This window comes from Eptatretus burgeri, chromosome 2 (assembly GCF_056783735.1).
Source record: "Eptatretus burgeri isolate ZD-2024b chromosome 2, Ebu_testis_v1, whole genome shotgun sequence".
NCBI classification, from domain to species: Eukaryota; Metazoa; Chordata; class Myxini; order Myxiniformes; family Myxinidae; genus Eptatretus; species Eptatretus burgeri.
The window spans coordinates 159,357,826-159,379,962 of record NC_140962.1 but is presented as its reverse complement, the minus strand read 5'-3'; the positions used below and the strand labels follow the sequence as shown (position 1 = coordinate 159,379,962).

The 22,137-nt window shown below is 37.3% G+C and overlaps 1 long non-coding RNA gene across 1 annotated transcript; it reads left to right on the top strand.

The window, feature by feature from the left end:
* Positions 1-261: 261 nt before the first annotated feature.
* On the top strand, positions 262-2,764 carry LOC147033702 (uncharacterized). The gene is made up of 2 exons (XR_015055606.1): positions 262-417; positions 515-2,764. It is a non-coding gene; the product is annotated as an uncharacterized LOC147033702 (long non-coding RNA).
* The last annotated feature ends 19,373 nt before the right edge of the window (positions 2,765-22,137 follow it).

Sequence of the window (22,137 nt, the reverse complement as noted above, 5' to 3'; positions counted from 1 at the left end):
AGGCTCCATTTTAAACATTTGTTTTTGCTGGCAATGGTGTTTTGTGTGCTTGTCTCGAACTCTCTGTCTTCTATGGAACTAAACCTTCAAGTTGATGAACTGGATTCAAACCTCTTATCTATTGAGGTAAGATTTTTTATTTTCCTATTTTCAAACTTTGATTGAAGCATACTCATTTAATAATTAAATAACTTAATTAATACATTATTATTTTCTCTCACAGGAAATTGTGTCTGAAATACGAAATGAAAATACTGCTTTTGCTACAACTTGGGGGAAATTGTTGGCTTGGTTGAAGACCTTATGAGCGACCAAGACCTTGAGTGGGATGACTTTGGTGTTCCTTGGAACTCTCTGTCTTGTATGGAACTAAACCTTCAAGTTGATGAACTGGATTCAAACCTCTTATCTATTGAGGTAAGATTTTTTATTTTCCTATTTTCAAACTTTGATTGAAGCATACTCATTTAATAATTAAATAACTTAATTAATACATTATTATTTTCTCTCACAGGAAATTGTGTCTGAAATACGAAATGAAAATACTGCTTTTGCTACAACTTGGGGCGAAATTGTTGGCTTGGTTGAAGACCTTATGAGCGACCAAGACCCACAGAACGAGTTCGTCCTTGATGACCCAACCAAAGAGTTATACCTTGGAGACCAGCAAAATCCTGAAAAAGAGTTTTACAGCAATAGTACTCATTGTGAGTTATCAAGACAATACCCACTGAACAAGTTATACCTTGATGAGCCAGAATACAAGTTTTACCTTGGAGACTCACAAATTTTGAAAAAATCAAGAAATGAGTTCTGCCTTGATGGTTTAAATAACTACCTTGGAGACTCAGGAAAAGGGTTCTGCCAAGATGGTTCTAAATATGGGGCCTACCTTGGAGACTCACAAATTTTGAAAAAATCAGTAAATGAGTTCTGCCTTGATGGTTTAAATAACTACCTTGGAGACTCAGGAAAAGGGTTCTGCCAAGATGGTTCTAAATATGGGGCCTACCTTGGAGACTCACAAATTTTGAAAAAATCAAGAAATGAGTTCTGCCTTGATGGTTTAAATAACTACCTTGGAGACTCAGGAAAAGGGTTCTGCCAAGATGGTTCTAAATATGGGGCCTACCTTGGAGACTCACAAATTTTGAAAAAATCAGTAAATGAGTTCTGCCTTGATGGTTTAAATAACTACCTTGGAGACTCAGGAAAAGGGTTCTGCCAAGATGGTTCTAAATATGGGGCCTACCTTGGAGACTCACAAATTTTGAAAAAATCAGTAAATGAGTTCTGCCTTGATGGTTTAAATAACTACCTTGGAGACTCAGGAAAAGGGTTCTGCCAAGATGGTTCTAAATATGGGTCCTACCTTGGAGACTCACAAATTTTGAAAAAATCAGTAAATGAGTTATCCTTAAGAGACTTTGTAAGTTGGTTTTACTTTGAATACTTGAAATGTGGGTTCTGGATTGATAACTCACAATGTGATACATATCTTGGAAACTCAACGGGAATGTGGTTATACCTTGAAGACTTGGAAAGTTGGGTTTATGTTGGACACTTGAAATTTTTTTGGGGGCTTTTATTTATTTATTTATTTATTTATTGTTATTATTATTTTATTTATTTATATTTTGGAGACTTTTGGAGTTGCTATCACTCTTTGGGATCTAAACCTATCGATGTAGTTCTTTGTCGGATGGTGCTTGATGGGAGCAAGATCAAGAAAGTTCTGGGAAGAAAGTGCAGGCTTACTCCCCCTTTTTACGTCATCAAACCTGAAAGCCTTAAAAGACAGAATTGGAAGAAGAGAAAAAAAACAAAAAATATACATTGTTCGTTCTGGGAAGAAAGTGCAGGCTTACTCCCCCTTTCTACGTCATCAAACCTGAAAGTCTTAAAAGACAGAATTGGAAGAAGAAAAAAAAACGTAAAAATATATATATATAGGTGGAAATCTCATTTTGAAAAAGACATTGTGTTGGGCGAGGATTGAGTTGGGGTTGAGATTTTGAATGTGAGGGTTGGGGTTGAGATTTTGAATGTGAGGGTTGGGACACACACACACACACACATACACATCAACAAACAAAAGTTAAGCCTTGACTATTCAGTTGAGGATTCTGTGTTTGGGGTTCACAGATGTAAGAACGTCCACCCCTTGACACACATTATATACTGTTATACACCTCGGACTTGGCCCTCGAGTGTCCACAACGGTGTATAGTAGGAGGGAGTGAAGCGCCAACCTATTGCTCCCATTGCACACACACACACACAAACAAAAGTTAAGCCTTGACTATTCAGTTGAGGATTCTGTGTTTGGGGTTCACAGATCTAAGAACGTCCCCCTTGACACACATTATATACTGTTATACACCTCGGACTTGGCCCTCGAGTGTCCACAAAGGTGTATTATCTGCTTAGTTTTGTCTTTTGTAATTCCTGTGAATAAAATGAACCTAAAATCTCTTCCCCTTCCAAATCATATATTTTATAAGTCCAAGGAACTGTATCTATTACATCAACAATTTTAAAAAGTTCTTTCGTCCATCGTTCAGTAAAACCCTTTTCAAAATGAGATTTCCACCTATATATTCTTACGATATCACCAACTTTGAACTTAGGTTTTCTGACATTAATCTCTTTTTCATATTTTAATTTTGTAAATGTTTCTGATGGCTTCATATTCGTTGATGTGTGAATCGTGTCATTATACTTATCCACAATATCCTGAATAAAAGATGACCATTGTTGTGAACCGAGTTGTGTGAATTTTTTATATAGTCTCTCTTTTAAGGTACGATTAAAACGTTCAACAACAACTGCCTTCCCTTCATTAAAGGTACTGTATAATGTAATACTGTTATTTTTTAGAAAATTCATAAATGTCTTGTTATAAAACTCTCTACCCTCATCAGTCCACAATTTCTTAGGTTTTCTCTTACTTTTATTAAATATCTGTTGAAAAGCTAACATAAGAGTATTACCTGTTTTGTTTTTAAAGGGACAACCCACGCATATCTACTCCTCAAATCAATAACGGTTAAAGCATACTTGTACCCCTTATCATTATTGAGTTCAATCAAATCAGCAGACCAGATATAATCAACTTCCTTGGAATAAACTTTCCTTCTCTGAAACTTTGTGAATATTGGTTTATGTAATTCATCAGCTAATTGCTCTTCAGTCTTAATGGCATCATTAGAGCCTATAAGTTTTTTCAATTTCCAAGTCCAAGTTTCAATTTAGCACTAATCATCTTCTTCACGATGAACCTATCAACTTTTTCTCTCAAGGTTGGATTTTGTATCAGAGACAAATTATACAACATTTCTCTATCGGCTTCATGCTTTTCTTCCAACGTTGTGGTATTCCCATAATCAATATCGTGTCTCATGCACACTTCATCAACTCTATTGATTGGTTTACTCCAGGATTTAGGATTGTCTGCCTCATCTAATCTTTTATCCAAGTTTGTGCCTGGACCACAGAAAGAATACCCTGGAAGATGTAATTCCCCTGGTATTCCAGTAGTTGTAAATTTACTTCCTGATAAAAACTTTTGTATATCTCCTCCGAGTTTGTGTTTGGAGATAAATTGATTTTTTTGAACCACACACCGAACATATACCTTTTTGTATAACCCTGTTATTTTTACTTTTAATATATGAAATATTTTTAGTATTAGTTTTCTTTTTACATTTGAGACAATAACTCATTTATTTATGAGAAAAATTCCTGCAGAGTGCAAAAACCTTTTTAGTTTCCAACATGCACATTTGAATCTTAATTTTTAAAACATAAAGAATCCTTAGAAATGCCTTCACTCTCTCCTCCATTTATTTAAGAAAAAACTTGAATTAAAATCCATATCTTGTCGATGCTAATAGTCTTGTCGAAAGTATTGCAAATAGACTTGTCAATTCTTTGTTTTCCTCCTCGGTGGGTTGAGTTATTTTCTGTAATACCACCAATCTTTTTTGTATCTCACTGGTTTCCATATTTTGATATTTATTCATTCTCTCTCTTTCCTCCCTCTCTCTCTTCTCTCTTTCCTCCTTCTCTCTCTTCTCCTTTTCCTCCTTCTCTTTCTTCTCCCTCTCTCTCTTCTCTCTTTCCTCCCTCTCTCTCTTCTCCTTTTCCTCCTTCTCTCTCTTCTCCTTTTCCTCCTTCTCCTTTTCCTCCTCTTCCCTCTCTTCTTCAACTCCTTCCTCATCCCTTACTATCCTTGAATCGTTTACACCCCATAGAATATTATACATATATTCATCAGGATTTCTTGTTATTCCTGTATCCAAAATAATTTTTTACAACAGGAAACCAATAAAATTTCTTTTGAATTTCTAAAAGAGCGTTACCTTTTCTTAACCTTATAATTTTTTCATTATTTAACATTCTAATTAAATCTAAAGTTGTCGGTTTATCAACATCAGCATAATGCCAATCTTTTATTGAAAATACCTCATTCTTATGTTGTAGAACATATTTATTAAAATACCGAATACCCTTTTCTTGAAGGTATGCTTGGACACAGAAATGATAATTTTCTTGAAGCCTTCTTGCTGTCATTTATGTATTAGAAATATATGTTAGAATAATATTATGGCACGAAACACCTCCCCATCTTCCCATAGTTAAATCATTTTGTATTTCCTTACTTATTATATATAATCCTGTTTTTTCTGTTTTCATGAGATAAACAAGGGCAAAACCATTATTATATTTACCCTTATTAAATTCTTTTATTTGTTGTTTACTAATCGTGGCTCCACAAAACTCATTCTCGATACCAAGTGGATAATATTCTTCCTTACGAGACTGATTTAATTGTTCCAGGTCTTCGAGGTTAATTTTAAATGACCAATTATACCCTAAATCATTCATATCATACCCCCATTGTTCTATTCTCATACAAACGATACGCCCTTCTTTATAAAAATTTATTTTAATTCGAACTGTGAATTCTGTATGACCTGGAGATAATATCAACACTTCTGTATCTTTAGAATACACAGCCGTTTTATTTAAGTATATATATTGTGATAAATCGCTTAATCTCACCAAGTCATTCGCGTCAGTCGGGCTTGGATAATTTTTTAATTTATAAGCATTTTTCATGTTAATATTTTTGTTTATATTATATTTATGTCGTTCAGCCTGTGCCTTTGTGTAATAATTTGATAAATCAATATCCAGTTCTTGAGATACACCAAAGATAGAACCATCTTTACCAACATAAGTCATTTATATTAGATTAAAAATAATATCATAAAATTTTTTATTTTTGTTGAGTTGAAATAACACATATAGACATAATTGACCACAACACTTGGAATTTAATTCTTGGACTTGAAATGTTTGATAAACACCATTCTGTAAGAATTTTATGACTTCAACAGGTGGTGGAAGACCAAAACTATCAAAATAATATTTGTCTTGACTATTAAAAATACAAACCCAATGAGAACCGTTCCCATCATTATCTTCTAAGTTCATAATAATATTCTTTGTATGTTTTGACACATTTGTTAATTCATCTCTCATACAAATAACCACATTATGAATTTTTAATTTCTTACAATATTTGGCAAGTTGTAAATTTGATGTTGTATTCTTTCCAAATTCTTTCAACCACTCATCAATGCTCATTTATTTATTAGAAAGATATAATCCATTACCTCTTTTCGTTAATTTTACACCTGCTTGTGCTATAGAAGAAAGCATATCTCCAACTAACAATCTCGCTTTATCAGGCAGACCTTCAAGTTTTTCAGCAAAATCTACAATTACACCACTTCCACTAATTTGTTTCTCCAACTCTTTGTTATGTCTTTCCAATTATTTTGAGCCTGGAGTTGAGCCTTCCTTTCGTTGGCAGTTTTGACCGCTGTTGAAATACCACCCGTCAATGCTCCAACCGCACTTAAACCAGCAAATAAAGGAATTAGAAATGGGAGAAATCCTCCACTCGTCTCTCTTATTGAATATTTTTTCAACATTGGTTTTGTCATTTTAATTTTAAGTGAGCCAGTGTCATTCAAGATTTTAACCTGTTCTCTTGTGAGCAAAACATCAATTCTTACTGCTCCTTTTCTCTGAATTGTATTAACGTTAATCGTACAAGGCTTTTGATTTTGAACACAAGATGATAGTTTATGAAGATTGATTTGATTAACATATACCCCAGTTGGTACTTTGCCACTCATTTATTTAACAAAAAATTATGTGAGACTAATCATCACACCATTATCTGTATTAATCTGCAATTCTGTTTCTTCCAAAAGCAAACAATATGTATCAACTTCTTCACTCTCTCCTCTTTCAATGTATAGGGAAGTATCCACTCGATTAGACTTTATAGTTTCTTTTTGAGCGCTCAGGTCAAACGTATAGATTGTATACAAACTTTTAAATGCTGTCATATCCAAAATAGGTTCTTTATTTCCATTACTTTCACACACCTTTTGGTAAGACTTGTATGCTTCAGCAAAATCATTTTTTCCCAATTAATTTCCAATCTATCTCGTGGATAAAATGTTCCATCTAGAGAAACGCGAAGTTGTTTCACCTTAGCATTATCACTCAATGCATTATTCTTATCAGTCGCAGTATCACCATCTGGCTTTTTAAAAATCATCCACAGATATCGTGGCTTTCCTTCCAGAACACCCAAATTCCACGTGTAAGTAGTTTGATTGAGTTTAACGTGTTGACATCTTCTTTTGAGGTATGATACACTGAGTGGTTTCTTTGAGTTAAGTCTTCGATTCAACATCTCTTCTGTTTTAAGATTAGGAGTATATTCACTGATATACCAACTCATCTCCTCAATTACAAATTTATTCTGATCACCAAAAGCATTACCAACACCAAAAAGCAATCTATTTTCATTATCATTCCTTTGTAGTTGAAATCTAATTTTAAGACCATACAGAACTTTATCATAATCACAAAATCCAAATATACCTTTAAGAGGAACTGCCACAGTAAAACTATTTTCTGCTTTTGTATCATCATTATACATTCCTTTCCTTTGAATATATCCAGGGTCTGTGTTTGTTCCCGTTGACATATCAGGAATAAAACCTTCAACAGACCCCTTTCCCATTCTATCACTGAATGTATAGAGTGTAAATTTCATCATTTCAGATACAGCAGAGACATAATCAACCGCTTCAACTTCTTGTGTTCCAATATACAATCGCACACTATCAAACATTTTCCAGAAGAAATCATTTACAAGTGTAGCGTTTGTGTTATTCCCAGCCTTAGTGAATTTAAATTTACACAACAAGAAACTTTCGGAGAGATTCAAATAGGTTTGTTGATTATTTATTTCAAAACTTTTTGTACCATTTGTATTCCAGTCTGTTCCAGTTATTGCATTTACCTTGAAGTAATCTTCTTTTTAGTGGAGTTTGAGATAATAATAGTATCATCCAAATCATAGATACTATCAATTGCTTCCATACTTGTATTTATTTAGGAAAAAAGATGTTAAAACTTTTGAAACCCTGATCCAAGTATTTGAATTATTTTCTGTCGTTCTTGGGGGACAACTGAGTTTTACCTTTCTTAATTTCTTTTATTGCTTGTAATTTATGAGATTCTTTCTGAGCATCTTTTATACTCTTTACAGCACCTGCTACATTTCCCACAGCAGAAGCAGTTGAACCAATTAGGTCTTTATGTTTAAGAATAGTTGAACCAATACCCATGAGAGTATCAATTATCCCATCTCCTCTAAATTGATGTCCAACACCCCTTTGTCTCTTAGGTTTATAGTATCCTCTACCAAGATACATACCTTCACCCTTGTAGTACGGGAAAGGAACATCCCATCCCCTGTAATTATTTTATATTTTCCCAACTCGTGCTTCCTCACAATAACCATCGTATTTATTTATTGAAAAACTTCACGTAGGTGAATTCTGATGGATATAACTTCTCCATTAAAAGAAATCACACGATTATCTTGGTCGGTTATCCTAAAATTTACTCTGTGTATGGTTTTTCCTGACACAGGTAGATAAACCAAATTTTTAGGCTCCATATTGAATTTATAACCAATTGGGGTTGAGTATGCGCTGAATGAAAATATTGTATTTGTTTTTAATCCATCATTATAAGCACCATCAATCAAATCACAGTGAATTAACACCGAATTTATTCCTGAGGATATTTGAATGACATTATCACTGTAAAACGTCCCATTAGTTTCAATCTTTTTTGAGGAGAAACCTAATAACTCTCTAAATGAATTATCAATTGTGAAATCAACCTTGTAGTTATTTTTAACTTTAATCGTTGATTTTGAAGTATGTTTTTGAATGTTTATAACAATATTTTTTGGTTCATCACTCTGTTCTTTCATAAGACGAGCAATTTCGGAAGATATTTGAGAAATCTCGTATGCTCCGGGTGAGACTGTTATCGTTTTGTATCCACTTCCCGGATTATAACTAAACTTGTCATTTTTCTCGGTTATATTAAATAAGGTATTATAAGTCTCCATGGACAATAAAGATGCCTCATATTCTTTTGTTGTGTCAAGTTGTAGTGGGTATGGGAATGAAGATGTGTGGTCGCTTGTTGTGAAATTAAAACTCAGGATTGTGCTTCTCATCTTATTTAATATGAGATAAAATGTCTTTATATTGAGATTTATTAATTATTTTCATGTTCATCAACTGGTCTAAAATGGCTGATGCTTCATTAAAACAATTGTTATTTCCAGCCTTCTTACTGCCGAACAACAATAACAGTCTATTAACTAATTGCGATGGGTCATTTGGAAGAAAACTAATACCTGAACCAAGGATACTTAAAGCCTGAATAATGTGTTTCTCCTTCTCATTCTTCCTACTTTTACCAGAAAGAATAACCTTATAATTTAGAGTGTTCAGCAAATCAATATATACTCTATCATCATTATTTTCCATATCCAATGGTTTATCAATATACTTTGATTCATCCCTCACAGTTGAACCTTGCCTTCCATCTTTTGTGAGAAGAAACATTAATCTCGGAGTTAGTTTAACAGGGGGTTGAGCAGAACTTAAGAACCTTAATTCATCATTAAATATCAATACCTTTTCTTGAACAAGATGAAATATTGCTGGTTGTTCTGTTGGAATGAGTCCTGCTTTGCTTTTTGAATCTGCTGAATATTCATTGTTTTGAACAGCATTCACAATATAATCAGGGGGTTGATTAATCTCTTCCAGTTGTTGAAATAAACCTTCATCATGTTCTAATTCTCCAATATGCTCTAATTCTTCCTCCGTCATTTGACTGAAATCTTTTAACATTTGAAGCTTTCTAGGAGTATATTCTACTGTGGGAACTGTGGAAACATCTTTCATTTTTTCTTGGGAAGTTTTTAAAAGTGGTTTAAAAAATTTCTCTTGTTTTTTTTCAAATGCTTCTTCGCCCGTTAGTTTCTGTCTGCGTTTCTTCTTTATGTCTTCCTGTTGTTTTACAACTTTTGAAACCAACTCTTGATGTTCCTTAAATCTTCTTGCTCTTTCTTTTGTATCCATTTATTTATTGTAAAATATCATTTAATGAATTGTAAAGATCAACAGGGAAATTTTCCTTTTCTTCATCATTCAAGTAGATGTGTTCAAATAAATCCTTTTCTTTAAATATTTCATCAAATTCTTTATTAACATTAATGCGAGTTGTAATTTCTTCTTCACTAATCCTTGCATCTCTGCTTTTCATACGTTTGCGTTGAGTTTCTTCATCAACATCAAAACCGAATGATAAAATCTTCACTCCGCTCAGATATTTAATAATTTGTCTCGTTCCTTCTGGATTAGTTTCTAATATCCCAACACCACCAGATTTTAGTTTCTTTAACTCACTCTTACAATGTGAATATTTTGTTGTACCAAGAGAAACCTCCTCAAATATTTGTCCTTCATTCCTCAATCGCATATGTTCCTCCACTGAAATATAGTGATAATCTTCACCTTTTACTTCTCCAGGTCTTATTGCTCTAGTTGTTGATACAATGCGTATCACGGGGTGTTTTTAAGTAAATTTACAATATTCTCATTTGTACTACACAAGAACCTTGATTTATGAAAGTTTTTTCCAGAAGCAGATTTACCCACAAGATTTATAATAATAGTTGTCATTTATATATGTAGTTGTTTATAAAACAAAAAATATATCCCTTAATATCTCATCTTGTTTCACAACAATATATTTATATTTTTCAGTCGTGTGCTTCATATAATCCTCAAATTTCTTTTTACTACATAATGTAGAACAATTATCTCTCCAAAAATTATTGATATCTATTGAATTTAACTTGAATAAAATAAAAGTATTAGCATTGTTTCTGATGGAACGACGAGGAAGTTGAAAGTACGATTGACTAAGATAAATACAATTACAAGAAGAATGTCTCCCTCTTGTGTAGTAGCTGTCCATTACCGTTTGGTTTCTCTCATTAACACAATCATCAAAGATAACGAGGTTCTTTTGATTTATCCAAATCTTGGGGAGACGGTATATCATCCGTATTATCACTAAGAATACAAGTTATAAGATTTGATTTCTTTTTACATCTCTGTGTATCACAAAATAGTTGAATTATATCTTCAATGTTATAATCATTTAGGTTTTTTTGACGTTTAAATAAACCTATTATATCTTCTTTTTGAAGACCAGCATTAAAACCTTGTGAGAGTAGTTGATACTCTAGTTGAAAACTCGACTTTGTGAAAATTATTAAATTATCATAATCTAAAAAGTTGGGAGTGAGGAGCATTTTTAAAAGTAAGCAGGTTTTTCCACATCCACTTGAACCAACTATGAGACATCTTAATGAATTTGGGAGATTTTTATGGTTGTTAAATTTTATCTTATTTTCCCAAATAGGTAAAAAATCATTCATTTATATATTTGAAAAACAGGTTATTTAATTTATTATTGGCTTTTTTAGAAACTCTATATTTTATCCTAAGTTCAGGTTTAATTTCAAGATAATCCATTATTTTATTTATACAATATCTTGTGTTGATATTTCCCTGAAAATTATATCCATGAATAATATACAACAACAATCCTTTGAACATTTCTCTTATACGTTCAGTTTCTTCCCTTGTAAGGAAAGGTGTGTTATCATCCTCATACTTTACATTCATTTCTCTAATCAATCTTGTAAAGTAATTCATTTTTGGTGTAAATCTAAAAGAATTATTTTCCTTTTTATATTTTTTATTATCATTAATTAGAAGATAATCACAGAATATACATTGTTTATAGGCTTTTGACTCTGTGTTTAATCCCCGTCTTTCACACACAGGACAATTCTCAAATTTGTCATAAGGAGAATCAGGAAAGTCTAGCATATTTATAAAGTAAAATTTTACTTAAACTGAAATTCATCTATACTTTCAGTTGTATATTACCATCGATATCGATATACTTTTTTTCATTATCAGATTCAACGACAACATTTTTTATATTAAAGGTAATTTTAAAATTATCGTTAACTACTATTGAACGAAATGTCATTTCACCTGATATATTAACATCCTTTATTTCATCAAGATTTACATCTTTAGGGTTGTTGAAAAAAATACAAATTTCTCCTTGCATATTACAGATGGTCTTATCTTTTCTTTCTAAAGCTTCATCCATAAGGTTTTTGTTCTTTGATACTTTTTCTTGTTTCATTGCTTTTTCTAGTTTTGAATATATTACTAGAAGGAGAGGAGAAACTTTTGTTAGAGATACTTTAATTGATGTTCTACCAGGTATACTAAAAGCCCTTCCACTGAAGGAAATTGAAGAACTCATATTATTTACCATAATAGTTTTTATCCAATAGTTGTTATATTTATCTTTGTTCAATTTTACATCCTTGACATATTTCTCAGTATCTTTAACAGATGAAGAGATTGATTGAAACTTGTCTTTTGTGTCTTGAAACATTGTATTTATTAAGTGAAAAAGTTGGAGGATAAAATGTTTTTAAGCACAGATTCACCTATAAATTAAACGAAATTTTCATCAAGAAAATTTTAGTTTAAGCAAAGTTTTATTCTATAAATATGGTGAATACAACGTACTGCGATGTTTGTAATCACGAATATAAACATTATAGAAAACACCTCCGAACCAACAAACACACATTTAATCTATTTCATCAAATATCTCCTCTTGAGTTGGAAAGAAAACATTGTGATATCTGTTCAAAGGATGTTTTGAAGAGTAGTTATAATAAACATCTTCAATCACAAAAACACAAGAAAAATGAGTTTAAAGTAAAGGGAGACTATTATATTGAAAACACTGATGAGGCATTTAAAGGGCATATAAAAATAAGGATTTTTCAATTTGGAGAACCCGGTCCATCATCAATAGCTGAATCAATTGAAATAGTGAAACCCGATGTTGAAAAATTTATTAAAAAGACATTAAAAGAAATGAAAACTTTAAAGTTTTATATGGGAGTGAAAATGAATATGAAAAGACAAGATGAAGAACAAACTCCTTACATGAGAACAGGTCTTCATTTTATAACATCATTTCAAGATTTTTTGAATAGTGGGGTTTATGAAGAACTATCAAGACAAGAGGAGGATGTTGATAATACAGTGGTAGGAAGTGGATTCAATATTAAAAAAATCATCTTTTTAGATATACACATTCTAAAATCAAACCCTCTTAAAGCTTCTTCTTATATTGAATTACCAAAAGAAATAAAACTAAAGAAGGCAGTTGTTAATATTAAGAACAATGATAATAAATGTTTTCTCTGGTCTGTTCTTGCTCACTTACATCCACCAAAATGTAATTCAGAAAGAGTAAAACAATATATGAAATATGAGAATACCTTGGACATTAAAGATTTTAAATTCCCAATGCCACTAACAGATATTCCTAAATTTGAGAAAAAGAATAATCTTTCTATTAATGTATATGGATTAACGGATACAAACAAAGTTCAAATATTAAAAATTTCAAACAACTATAAAAATGAAGAAACACACATTGACCTTTTATATTTTAGTGTTGGAAAGAATTCACATTACACATACATCAATAATTTATCAAGATTAATCTCTTCTCAGGTATTCAGAACAGCAAACAAAATATATCCTTGTAAGCGATGTCTTAATTCATTTCATACAAAAGAACGATTAGAACAACATTCAAAATATTGTAGTAATCATAAATCAGCTGTAATTACAATGCCTAAACCTGGTGAAAAGATTTATTTTGAAGATTATAATAAATCTATCATGCACCCATTTGTGATATACGCTGATTTTGAATGTATCCTTAAAAAGATAAATACTGCTTCTCCTAATCCAAAAGAACCATATACAAATAAATATCAAAAACATATTCCTTGTGGTTTCTGTTATTATATCAAATCATCTGTTGGAGAAAAGTATAACAAATTTGAACATTATCGTGGAAAAAATGCTTCACAAGAGTTTGTAAAACGATTAGAAAAGGATTGTATAAGACTCACTAAATTAATGAAAGAAACAAATGAACCGATGAAATTAACCAAAGAAGAAAAATTAGAATTTAGAATGAACAATATCTGCCATATTTGTGAGGGGGAAATTAAGGAGTCTAAAGTTAGAGACCATTGTCATCTTACTGGTAAATATAGAGGTCCCGCTCATTCCTGTTGTAATCTTAATTATAAATTACCTTCTTTTATTCCAGTCTTTCTTCACAACAGCGCCAACTATGATACACATCTATTTATAAATGAACTTTCAAAAACACCAGGGAATATTTCTGCTATAACAAACACAAGTCAAAAGTATATTTCATTTTCAAAAATGATATTCACAAAACCTTTAACTCGTATTAGGTTTTTAGATTCTTACAAGTTTATGGGAACACCACTAGCCTACCTCGCATCAAATCTAAGCTCCATGGACTCTTTTCCAAATCTTAATTCATTCTTTCCAAAAGAGGAAATTCTCACTAAAGAGGAAATTCAGATTAAAGAGAGAATTCAAAGTAAAGAGGAAACTGTAATTAATGAAGAAATTCTAACTGAAGATGAAATTCTAATTATAAAGAAAATTCGAACTAAAGAGGAAATTCTGATTAAAGATGAAATTCTGATTAAAGAAGGAATTCTTACGAGAGAGGAAATTCAAACAAGGAATGAAATTCAAAGTAAAGAGAAAATTCTTACAAGTAAGGGAATTTATCCTTATGATTATATGGATTCATTTATGAGATTTAAAGAAACACAACTTCCATCAAAAGAAAGTTTCTACAATAACCTTTATGAAGAAGAGATAAGTGATAAGGAATATAAACACGCACAAGAAATATGGAAATTATTTAAGATAAAGAACCTTGGAGAATATCATGATTTATATCTAAAAACAGATGTTTTATTGTTAGCTGATGTGTTTGAGGCTTTTAGAACACTCTGTCATAATAAAAATTGTTATGGATTAGACCCTGCCCACTATTTCACAGCTCCTGGTTTAGCTTGGAGTGCAATGTTGAAAATGACAAAACAAGATATAGATTTAATCAGTGATGTTGATATGCTTTTGATGATTGAGAAGTCCAAGAGAGGTGGAATATCACAAGTATGTTCAAAAAGATATGCTAAAGCAAATAATAAATATCTTCCAAATTATGATAGTGAAAAAGATAGTAATTATTTGATGTATTTTGATGCTAATAATTTGTATGGATGGGCAATGTCTCAATCTCTGCCTTATGGTAAATTAGAGTGGGTGGAAGAAAAGGATTATGAAAAGGCTTTGATGAATATTGTTATTTCTTCTCAAGAGGAATTGAATGACGAAGAAGAAGGTTATTATTTTGAAGTTGATTTGAGGTACCCGAGTGATCTTCATAATAAGCATAAAGATCTTCCTTTTGCATGTGAGAAAGAAACTCCAAAGAAAGAATGGTTAAGTGATTATCATAAAAGTTTTAATATTAAAGGTAAATCAACAGAAAAGTTATTAACAACATTCTATGATAAAGAGGGATATGTTTTGCATCAGAGAAGCTTAAAACAGTTTTTGAGAGAAGGATTGAGAGTAGCTAAAATTCATAGAGTTTTAAAATTTAAACAAAGTCCTTGGGTGAAAAAGTATATTCAATTCAATACAGATATGAGAGCAAATACAAAAGTAAAATTTGAAGGGGACTTTTATAAATTAATGAATAATGCTGTATTTGGAAAGACTATGGAAAATGTTAGAAACAGGCAAAACATTAGATTCGCAACATCTTGGAAAGAAGCTTCGAGATTGATAAATAAACCAAGTTTTGAGAGAGAAGAGGTTTTTTCAGAGAACTTTTCTGCAATTCATATGAAAAAGGAAAGTATTGTAATGGATAAACCAATTTATATTGGAACAGCAGTTCTTGATTTATCAAAGATATTGATGTATGATTATTTGTATAATGACTTAAAGAAAGAGTATGGTGAAAATGTTTCATTGTTGTATATGGATACTGATAGTTTTATCCTAGATATAAAAACTGATGATGTTTATGAAGATATGAAGAAAAATATTGGAGTATATGATACAAGTAATTTCAGCAAGAAGAGTGAGTTATTTTCCAAAAAGAATGAAAAGGTTATTGGTAAGTTTAAGGATGAGTTGGGTGGAAAAGTAATGAGTGAGTTTATTGGATTGAGAGCAAAGGCATATGCTTATAAGTATGGTGAACAGATTGATAAGAGGTTAAAGGGAATAAAGAAATATGTAATAAAGAAATCAATAACTTTTAGAAATTATTATAATTGTTTGATGAATAAGAAAGAAGAATATAGGAAAATGAATACAATAAGAAGTTATAAACATAACATATATAGTGAAGAAGTAAATAAAAAGGCATTAGGAGCCTTTGATGATAAGAGATTTATTTTAGATAATGGAATAGATTGTGTTCCATATGGATATTGTATGATAGAGTGTATAAAATAGATTATGTTTTAACGATGGGAAGATGGGTTAGGGTTTTTTAAGGGCTACCGCCGCGTTTTTTCACAATATATAGATGGTTAAACCAAGTATTAATCAAACTAAAGAGTGGAGAAAATCTCAGTCTTGGTATATAAATGGAAAACATAATGAATGTGAAAAATATCAAATAAGTCTTATTGAAAAAATAACTAAAACAAAGGTAAATAAAACAAATAAGCGAATTAATTTAAAAACTAGTAAGTTAGAGGATGTAAAGAAAAAAAATGAATATCCTTGAATGGACTGAAAACTTTGATGGTTATCAATTGAACAATGAAAAAACAATTTACTATAATCTCAAAATGATATGTGGCTCAGGAGGTGGTCAGATGAGAGCATTAAGAGAAGTTTATCATTTCGTAATGGCACAAATGGGGTATCTTAAAAAATATAAAGATTCAAATGTTTTGTTTATCAATATTTTAGATGGGGATTATTGTGCAAAGAAAATTAAACTATTGAAGGAATTTGAGAATGAACAAATCTTTATAGGTTCAATGAGTGAGCTGTTCAACCCCCAGGTGTTCAATTCAATGAGGTTCAACCTCCAAGTTAAAAGGGGAGACAAATAAATATACCTTGGGATAAAAAGGGGGTTTATTTTTAGGGAAAAAAATATGAATCGCTGAAAATCCCCCATTCATTTACATGGGGAAAAGTGAGCCAGAATCAGTATTCTTACCCTCCTGTTGATGTTGTGGTTGTGGTGGTAATCATGGCGGTTGGTCCAAAATAAAGATAGTAAAAGAAAAACGGCTATCCTGAAGAGTCGCAGCACGCATAAATGACATGTATTCCCACTAGACAACGGGTTTGGGCCTAACTACACATATACTTGCCGAGATACCTCACCTAAGGGACCTGAATGGTGGTTTGCGAATTTGGTAACCACAACACTACCCCCTCCCCTTTTTACAGACTCGTCCCGAGTCGTCAAATTTTCGTGTGCCATCATGTGTAGTTTTCCCCTAGTACATTTTACCTACGGATCCCTGAGTGCGACATTCATGGTATTCGTGTCCCCAAAATAAATAACCTAAGGGCTGCGTAACTATCTAAACAAACTCACTCACACGGACGACTTAAATAAAATTGCCGGCGCTAGACAGACATGCCGGGGGCGCACTCATATTTACAGTACATCTTAACCTTAACTTACAAATTTTACACTAAACCATGGCCCAGGATCAATGAACTCTGCAAAAGAAAAGCAGTTAGCAGGGAGCCAGGCTGCCCACATGCAGTCTCTGGCTCAAATAATGCAGGTGACAGGGAACGTGGCTGGCTGCTCACACGCAGTCCAAGGCCTTCCCTTTTGAACTGAACGCAGTGAACCACAACGGTGCTTGGGCTGCACAAACGCAGTCTCCCTGCCAGCTCAAGCGGCACACGCAATGAGCACAACGAATGGATGCATGAATGAATGGACGCAAACACGGTGCACGGGCCGCCACTGCAGGCCCGTGTTGTAGCTGCCAACAGGGCAGTTCTCGCAGCTTGCAAACTGTTGCCTTGCGGATCCTGGCGCACATGGAAATGAACAGGGGGGGCAAAGCAAAAATTGAACGGGGCTGGTGAACGTGGGCAGTGGGCATGGCATGGCAAAGGTGAGCAGGCAAACACAGCCCGCAGAAGAAGGCCGCTGCAGGCAAACATAGCGGGCAGATGAACTGGCCGGCACAGGCCTTGAAGCAAACACGGCCAGCCGGCAGATGAAGTGGGCCGGCACAGGCCTTGCAGCACAACAACAGCTGCCGATGAAGTTGGCCGGCCTCTGCCTTGCTGTCAGTGGAAGTTGGTGGAGGGAGTGCGGTGGTGCTGGCCACTTGGAGGGCGGGCTCGGACCTACCTACCTGTCTCCCTCCCAACCTATCGCCTTTGCCTGTCACTGTACATACCCACTCCCTTAATTTGTCAAACGCCAATTTAGCCCCAACTTATTTTTTTGTTGTTTTTATTTTTACTTCCCCACTATAAATCGTCCCCTAACCCCCTTTATCGTCCTTGTTCGGCTACCCTATCCTGTCACCTAGCCAACTCCCAACCCCTACGTTCCCTTCCCGGAGGGGAATAAGGGAGTGCTAACGTCCTGTGTCGAGGCCCAACGAAGCCTCAGAATGGCCTCCCCAGAGTTCGGCGATCTAACCCAAAGTGGGTCCAGCGGCCCACAACGACAGCGAGGGGATGGATGGTGCGGAGGGGTACACTTCCTAATCTACCCTAACCATTTAACTGTTAAACTACCCCGGGGCTTTCAACAAGCGCCTCTCGCTTAAACTATTGGTTCTCTAAACCCAGATTCCCGTCGCCTGTGTTGGTGTCCTCACAATTTCGGGCCTTGCCCCCCAATTTTCGCTCCGTGCCCTCACACGGTCTCCTGGCTGGGACACGTGGCTCCCTTTGGCAGGCACGACCCTCTGCCGATTCTCCCGCTATGGCACCCCCGGGCACTACACTGCCTCCGAGCCTACCAGCTCCCTAACACCGGGGAGTGCCCCCCATGGCACCTCCCCTGAAACGCACACGTGGCAGGCCGGCCTCCCGGGCCCCTTTCCGAGGGTCACCCGTGCCCACAACACTGCCCACGCGGCTAATGGCGCCCCGGGCCCCCGCACCAAGCAGGCGCACCCGTGCCCACTACTCTATCCCGGCCCCCCATGGGCCCATGGCCTACCACGGCCGACTAGCCTGGTGCCCGGGGTACCCACTCAGCGATACTCACCTTTCGCAGCCACGCTCCCAAGCCCGTCAACAGGGCTCCTGCACCCCTCCAAATGGGTCTCGAGCCTACTTTCCCACCAACAGCAAAACGACCTCCATTTTTCAATTTGACTAACCCAGCTAACTCACTTTACTCTGACCCCGGGGTCCCTTGGGCGGGAGTCACTCCTCCCCCCAATCACTCATCGCACCATGCATTCCCCATTCACTCCACACACACAGACCCGCTGGCCTCACTCACTCACCATGTACTCACCTCGCAACTCACCAACTCTTCAACACACACACCGCTGAACTCTGCCATCCTTCTAACTACTTCCCCTAACTAACTCGTGCTCCCACGTCGTCCCTTAAACTATAGCACGTTCCTTTTAACACTACGTAGCTAAACTACGTCCCCTCTACACACTCACAAGTCTGTCACGGTCTCTAAATCAATCATTTTATTTCCCAACCTAAATCTGGCTACAATCCCTCTAACTAATTCATTCCACGGACTCCATGAGGACTTACCCCTGCCCCATGAAGTCGGTCTAGCTAAGCTAACCCTTCCCCCTAACTAGTTTTCATCCTGTGCCCAGGGTAAGGGGGTCTTTCACCCCTTGCCCAGGAATCCTGTACACCCGAAAGTGAGGCTTGCTTTTTTTTTTTTCCCATGCGCAGCACCTGCGCGGCAACTCAGAGCTCGCGCACTTTGCACCTGCCCGTGACGTCATGCAGCTGCACGTGTTCCTCGTCCCTCCTTGGACGGGACCATCCGGCAGAGATACCCCTCCTGCCGGATTCCAACCCCACGTGCAGCCATGACGTCACCGTGCGCATAAAAAAAACAATCCCCACGTCTCGAGGGGTTCCCCACGCGAACACATGTGCTTTGCCCGTTGGAGCTTAACACACACGATCGCGTGGAGAACCCCTCCGGTCCAAATCCATTTACCTGCCTAAACTTTGTCCGTCCGCGGGATCGGCAAATCCACCGCATGCGTTTCCGGACCGGGACTTCACTCTCGCAAGCGAGCACGTGGCGGTCTCGTGCGTTGCACAGCACGAACCTCGTGCTCACTGCTGGGTGAACCCGGCACGGTCCCCGAAACAGCTACAGCCGCTACACGGCTTTCTCTCCTCTGTCGCCGTCTCCGTCTCCATTCCACACACGCATACCTGCGTGTTACGACGCACACAGTCCACACCATCACATTCACACCGGGAGACGCGGCTGCGTGCTCCCGCATGCCAACCGACATCTCCCTCTCATACCGCTCTCTCACACACACACGGTCTCCCTTGCACACAGCGACCTTGCACACGGCCGTTCACTCACGCACGGTGCCTCACTACTCACACAAACCATACTACTCACACGTGGTGCTCCATTCACTCGCGCGGTGGCACTCACCCGCGGTCCCTCACCCACACACGCGAGGGCACTCAACCGCTGTGCCTCATCCACACACCGTGCCTCATCCACACACGCGGGGGCACTCACCCGCGGTACCTCACTCATACACGGCGTGCTGGGAAGCACGCACTCCGGCACCATCGCCACCACACCACTCACACACGGGGTCGCTTCCACACACGGTTCCGCACTCACACCTTGCACCACACACACAGGGACAACCACACTGGGGATTCGTGTCCCCACAAGGGTCTCCGGGGCCTCTATACCCCCCAAGCTCTCAGTGCACCTGTCCACAGCACTCGTCCCCTCAACCTCGCAAAGCACGACCGAACTCACCTGGTCGTGACTCGCCTCAAGGGGGCATACTCCCTCCCCTCGTTCCTGGAGGAGGCCATCCAGCTGCTCGCACCGGGTCCCTGCACGCTCCGCGAGCTCACCCCCATTATCCTCCACTACCTCTGTGTGTGTGTGTGCGTCACTTACCCCGTCTTCCTCGTGTAGTCTTTCCTCTATTTTTTCTATCTCCCGTGTCTCTGCCAACTCTTCACCCTTTACCTCCCTTGTCTCCACTATTATTTCCTTTGTCACGGCCTTCATGCCCGCCTGCAGGCATCGGCCCATGTTCTGCGTCTCACCCCGGAACTTTTTCATTTCTTCCTTCATGTTTGCTTCCATTCCGTTTATTTGCTTGTTCATTTCGTTTTTCATTTCATTTGTATTTGTATCCATCTTTTCGTTCATGCCTTTCATTTCGTTTGTATTTGTATCCATCTTTTCGTTTATTTGTTGTGTATTCGCATCCATCTTTTCGTTCATTTGTTGTGTATTCGCATCCATCCTCGTTGTCATTGCCGCCAGCATGGCGCATAGCTGGGCTATGTCGGGTGCGCTTGAGTGAGCCGTTTCGGCAGGGGTTGGGGAAGGGTCTTGGTGGAGAGGGGGGGGGGAAGGTGTCATATACCGCGGCCGCTGCCGCACCCACCTCGGGCCCTGGGTTCAGTTGGGCGAGTCCGTGTTCCTGCACAATCAACATTTCCTGCACGGGGATTCCATCCTGGACCATGGACTCTACACTATTACACATATACATTTCTAATACCCCCGGCTCCCGCTCGCCTTGAGACACCATCTTGCTTCTCGTGAAGGGTTAATTTAACTCGCTCGTAATTTGGAGGGAATCGGGGGTCGCTTCTCTCACCCCTGGACCGATTCCCGTGAATTTAATTGGAGACAGGAGAGCCCATTTTCCTGTTCTCCGATACCAGTGCCGCGAGGAGGGCGATGAGTTTATATCGCACGACCTGACACCAGTGTTGCGGATTTCGCGCCCGCCGGCGTGCTGACGGCCACGTAACTCGAATCGCGGCACGTCGCCCACCGGACGGACAATCCAGTCGTGACCCTCTCGGACTAACGCCGGGAACCAGTCACGGGTGGACCTTTCGGTCTCACCGCGATCGAGCCAATCAGCCCCCGCGTGGGATAGGGTTGCTCGCCAAATTCGACCTACCTAAGTACCCACGCGGAGAGTAGACCGGGCGATCGCACCTCGCCGCAGGTCGACTTCGGACACGGGCCACTTAAGCGACCCGTTCCGTACTATCAGAATAACCGAGCGGTGTTATCGTCGACCTCGACGGTTCGATTAATTATCGGGCGTATTCAGCCCACTACCAACCCTTTACGTGAAGCAAGATGAGGATTCAATGGGAGAAATGACGAAGCGAAGCGGGAAACAGTTCAACACAAAGCACATTTATTCGCGGCACACGGGAAGCACACATATACAATTCCACCAAAAGCACACAGAAAAAACACAATTCCATTTACACAAAAAGCAAATATAAAAGCGAAGACAATGCAGAGCTAATACCGACTACCGAGCACACGGCAACACTTATACAATTCTACCTCACAGACGGCGCCGACAACACATACCCAAAACCAAGGAAAGAATACCCTCAAGGATGAGGCGGGACTGAGGCCGAGACCGGGTCGCGCCTACCCGTCTGG